At 28.9% G+C, this 5,979-nt stretch overlaps 1 non-coding gene across 1 annotated transcript; it reads right to left on the bottom strand.

The window, feature by feature from the left end:
* Positions 1-5,639: 5,639 nt before the first annotated feature.
* TRNAS-GCU (transfer RNA serine (anticodon GCU)) lies at positions 5,640-5,727 on the bottom strand. The gene has a single exon. It is a non-coding gene; the product is annotated as a tRNA-Ser (tRNA).
* Positions 5,728-5,979: the final 252 nt, after the last annotated feature.

Below are 5,979 nucleotides of genomic sequence, written 5' to 3'. Positions count from 1 at the left end.
TAAAAGACTTCTACAAGATACTCTATTTTTCCATAGAAATTAATTCGTTCAAGAAAGAATCCAGAAGATGTTGATCGTAAATAAGAAGATTGATTACGGAGAAAAAGGAAAATGGATTCGTATTCACATACATGAGAATTATATAGGAACAAGAATAATCTTGGATTAAAAATAGAAATAGATTTCTTTGGAGTAATAAAACTCTTCAAATTACAATACTCGTAGAGAGAGAACCGTAATAAATGCAAAGAAGAAGCATCTTTTATCCAGTAGCGAAGGGCTTGAACCAAGATTTCTAGATGGATGGGGTAAGGTATTAGTACATCTAACACATAATTTAAATGTGAGAATTTGTCCTCTAAAAAAGGAAATATTGAATGAATTGATTGGAAATTATGGGATTTTGCGACTTCTTCCCCTTGTGAGTAAGATACTAATCGTAAGGAAAATGGAATTTCCACAATGACTGCAAATCCCACCGATATCATTTGAGAATATAAATTATTGTTGTGCCCAAAAAATGGATTTTGGTTGGAATCATTAGCAGAAATAATCAAATGATTCTGTTGATCCATTCGAATAATTAAACGTTTCACAATTAGTGAACTGAATTTATTACCATAACCCTGATTTTCCAAAAAAATCATCGATTTATTTAAACCATGATCATGAGCAAGTGCATAAATATACTCCCGAAAAATAAGTGGGTATAGGAAATCATGTCGGCGAGATCTATTTAGTTCTAAATATACTTGAAATTCCTCCATTTCAAATTCGATTTGAACCAAAGTATAGGGGATCTATTCGGTTATCAAATGATACATAGTGCGATACAGTCAAAACAAGGTATTATAGTAAGAAAATAATAGATACCTCGGAGACAGGTAGATTCATCAACGGATTCTCTATCCTATCTTTTGCCATCTAATTGATTTATGTTCGTTATAGGATAAGAAGATGGCTAGAAATCCTTTATTTTTTCAACCCAATCGCTCTTTTGATTTTGGAAAAAAAAAAAAAAATATCTTTTCTTTATCAATATACTGCTTCTTATACACATTCATGTCTAACCCATAAAGGGAATAACTAATAATTAGGACTCATAAAAAAATCGATAATTTACTCATGAGAAAAACCTTTACCGCATTAGGCACTAATTTATTTTTAACGTTTAATTAGATCGGGTAATCATTCAAATTGCGAACAGAAGCTCGTTACTTTTTGTTTCCCTATAATTGGGGCCGTAGAGCTCTATCCATTTATTCACTCGACCCAACTTTGAATTCAATTAATTTTTTTTGTTCCGCACCAAAAATTCAAAGACGATTTTTTTTTTTGGACTGATCCGGAAAAAAAATGGATTCTTAGAATTCTCCATTGATACGACATGCTCTTTTTTCCATCCACTCCTTTCAGGATCAGTCGTGGTCTTACAAACTGTACCGATGGTATGAACGAATCCCTTTCTTCATACAAATGTGTAAAAGATGCTAGTCGCACTTAAAAGCCGAGTACTCTACCGTTGAGTTAGCAACCCGAAAAAAATCGGAATAAAAAAAAAATGGAATTGCACGAGGCAATCAAAACATGAAATTAGCAAAAATTTGAATAAAATAAAAATACACGAAATTCTAAGATAAAAACATAGAAATAGAATAAGTGAAAATTTGTGGACCGCCTCCTGTCTTATTCATTCCATTGTTATCCATTTTTTTTTTTTTTTTTCAATACAATATACAATTACAATAAAAAAAACTTCTTGTATCACAACAAATTCAAAGAAAGAACCCATTATTTGAATGAAGTGAAGTGCCAAACTTGTGGGCGGGGATAAATAGATCTATTTATCTACGATCGAATTATATTTGTTCGATACACTGTTGTCAATATGATTGTAAATTTTGAATATAAATGTTGAGAAAAGAATAAAGAATATAAAAAAGACTATAAAAAAATACAATGAAAAAAAGAATTAAGTCAATTTTTTTTTTTTTTTTTTATTATTGTATTTTTTATTATTAATTATTAATAATATTTATTATTATAATATTTATTATTTTTATTATTAATAATATTTATTATTATAATATTTATTATTTTTATTATTAATAATATTTATTATTATAATATTTATTATTTTTATTATTATAATATTTATTATTATAATATTTATTATTATAATATTTATTATTAATTATTTATTATTAATTATTATTATTTATTATTAATTATTATTAATATTTTCTATTTTTATATGTTATTTTTTCTTGTTATTTTCTCTGTTTTTTTATCTTATTTTATGTTATTTTTTTTTTTTTATCTTATTTTATGTTATTTTTTTAAATGCAATTACTTCATTTATTCAATTGATCTTTTTTCTCTATATTTTATATCAATAAAATTAGCTCAATAAAATCTGTTATAGAACACGGTATTCTATAGTAGCAAAGCAATAAGAAATACGAATAATAAATAAAAAAGTATGAATAAAACAAAAGAGGGGGGAGGAAATTATAAAGAAAAATTTATACAAAGCTAGATATGAGTCATCCACCCCCTCTTTTTTGTATTTCATTAATTGAATTTTGTTTGATTAAGACTAAGTTCCGTAAAAACCCCGGCCTTCTTTAAAATATCATGGACAGTTCCTGTGGGTTGAGCTCCTTTTTCAAGGAAATAGAGAATAGCGGGAACATTCAAATGGGTTTGATTATTTATCGGATCATAAAAACCAACTTTTCGAAGATCTCTTCCCTCTCTTCGGGATCGAACATCAATTGCAACGATTCGATAAACGGCTCATTGGGATAGATGTAGTTAAATAATACCCCCCCCCTAGAAACGTATAAGAAGTTTTCTCCTCGTACGGCTCGAGAAAAAAAAAAAAAAATGATTAAAAGTTATGTCTATTAAAAGTTATGTCTATGTATGGAATTATAATGTATGTAATTAGAATGTCAAAAAGATCCATAAACCCGGCAAATCAATTAGACATTTAAACCCGTCTTTTTTTTTTCAAAAAAAAAGAAGAAAAAAGCATTCGTACTCTCATAACTCAAGTCAAATAACTCTCAAAATGCTCAAAAAAAAATCCTTAGGCATTCTTTTATTGAGTGGTCTCTAACCCCTTTTTTTGTTTGTCTCGTTTAGAATCGATTTCGATTCTTCATTTTGATCTAGTTGTTGAGACAATTGAAAAGGGTATTTCCTTGTTCTAGGATCCTTTATCTTTGTCTTGAATCATTGGGTTTAGACATTACTTCGGCGATATTTAATCATTTCAAAAATGGCAGCAACATGCCCCTTTTTCTCTCTTTTTTTCTTTCTATCAAAGAATCATATGAACGATTAATTCCCGCATTATACACTTTTGATCGAAAGAGTTTTACCAATTCCAACAATTTTTCTTTTTGATTTGAAAATAGTTTGAATCGGAGCTTTTCGATTTCTATATCAAAAATAGACTTACGAAGTTGTTCCAACTTATTTATTTCCATTAATTAACCCTAGATCCTTGCCCCTGAAAAATGGATGTTTCTCTTCGAGCTCCATCCTGTACTATTTACATTACAACCCAACAAAAAGACGGATTATAATAGAACAGAACAAAGGATGTCGAGCCAAAAGCACCTTCATTTCTACATAATGGAAGGTGGTGGGTTTTGACATCCACAGCCGATCATGTCCTTCAAGTCGCACGTTGCTTTCTACCACATCGTTTCAAACGAAGTTTTACCATAACATTCCTCTAGTTTGGAACATTGATTCAATTATGGAATCATGAATAGTCATTGGTTCAGTCGATACATAGTAATCTATCTATACTTTTTCCTTCTATATGAAATCAATTTCCTTCTATATGAATCTATATGAAATAAATAGATAATTTAGGAAGAAAAAGCCTCAATAAGAATTCAAATTAACCCATATTGTATGAATACAATATATTTTTATTTTTTTATACTTTTATTAATATTAAGCTTTTCTATTCTAATTAATAAGAAATTAATAATATAATTAATAATAATAATATTACGAATATTATAAATAACACAAATAAACTAATCTTTTTGAATCTGCCTTGCATCTTCAAATAACTCGATAGATCAAATAACTCGATAGAATAGATTCGCCAATCTCACAGTTCTTCGAGTGCCAATCTTAAGAAATCATTAAAAATCAAAAGCAAGAATCACATTTTCTCCAATATTTGACTCTTAGAAAGAAGGTTGTTAAAAAAAAAAGAGCAATTTAGATTCGGATATCGTTATTCTGATATATAAAAAGAGTAGGCTCTGGGACGAAAGGATTCGAACCTTCGAATAGCGGGACCAAAACCCGTTGCCTTACCACTCGGCCACGCCCCATTTAGATTTCTATTTGAAACTACTAAACACTAATATGGGTATTCCCTGTTCGTCAATTCCAGTTCCAAATAACTATGGAATAGATTAGATTCTTGCTAGGATTTTGGCACGTATGGATAGAGAATTAAACCGAATTTATTGATCATTACATATAATTCAATTAAGATATTGTATGAAAGTATGATTTCTTCTATTCTCTTGTAAGAATTGAAGGCTTTTTGATTGGGTGAGTTCAAAGAAGTATTGTTTAGTCTGCCTTATTTTCCTTTCTTCATTTTTTTCCTTATATCAAAAAACATATTAATAACTCAATCAAAATTATCTCCAAGAACAAAATTTTGTTATGCTTAATCTTAATATCTTTAATTTGATCTGTATCTGTTTGAATTCTGCCCTTTTTTCGAGTAGTTTTTTATTCGCCAAATTGCCCGAGGCCTATGCTTTTTTGAATCCAATCGTAGATTTTATGCCAGTAATACCTGTTCTCTTTTTTCTCTTAGCCTTTGTTTGGCAAGCTGCTGTAAGTTTTCGATGAGATCCTTAATACTGTCCTAGAAAAATTCATGATTTATTCAAGAAAAAAAAATTGTAACAATTGAAAAGATTAGATAAGTCTTACACTATGAACACTATGAACGAACCGAACCCTCAATTCAAAGATTGAAATTCTTGGATAGCCATGATAAAGCTGGATCATCCCATTTCCTCATTCTGACCCTTTTTCGCCGAAGAACCCTATTTGGATTAAAGTCCGCCACAATATATAATTGTTGGTATAAAAGAATTTTTTTTTGTAATGAAAAACTCAACTCTTATTATAAATGAATTTCTGAAAATTCTTTTCGATTTCTAGAAATTCTAGAAATCACTTTATTTCTTGGTGTCAAAATAGGCTATGTAGTATAAAAACGAGGAATCTATTTTCGTATAAAAATAGAAAAATAAAAATTGCGTATAATTGCGTATATATATAAATAGAAAAATAAAAATTGCGTATAATTGCGTATATAAATAGAAAAATAAAAACGAAGAATCCATTCTCTTCTTTTTACAAAAAAATTCTATGGGAGGTTGTACAATGCGTAATCTTAAATTCGTTGTTTACACCGCAACGATATTCTTTGTTTCTCTCTTCATCTTCGGACTCCTATCTAATGATCCGGGACGTAATCCTGGTAATCCTGGACGGGAAGAATAAAAAAGGGAGAGTTCCTTGCTTCATTTTTATAAATGGTATTAGGATTTGATCTATTCCACTGTCAAAAACCGAAATGGAAAGAGAGGGATTCGAACCCTCGGTACGAATAACTCGCACAACGGATTAGCAATCCGACGCTTTAGTCCACTCAGCCATCTCTCCTAATTTAGAAAAGATAATTACTATGTTACAGTTACAGCACGCAAAAAGAAATGCTTGAAAAAAGCCCTCTTTCCTTTGTTATATAGACCTTTGTTATTTTGTTATATAGATTTTTATTTATTTATATTTTTATTTATTTATATTAATATATTAATTATATTAATTTTTATTTATTTATATTAATATTAGAGTATTATTAATCTTATTAGGGTATTATTAATCTATATATCTATAGATTCTTAATTTTATTAT

Source organism: Durio zibethinus, unplaced genomic scaffold (genome assembly GCF_047325235.1).
Source record: "Durio zibethinus cultivar Kanyao isolate XHJ-2024 unplaced genomic scaffold, ASM4732523v1 HiC_scaffold_110, whole genome shotgun sequence".
Lineage (NCBI taxonomy): Eukaryota > Viridiplantae > Streptophyta > Magnoliopsida > Malvales > Malvaceae > Durio > Durio zibethinus.
The sequence above is the reverse complement of the archived record's forward strand: the minus strand, read 5'-3'. Positions and strand labels throughout refer to the sequence as shown.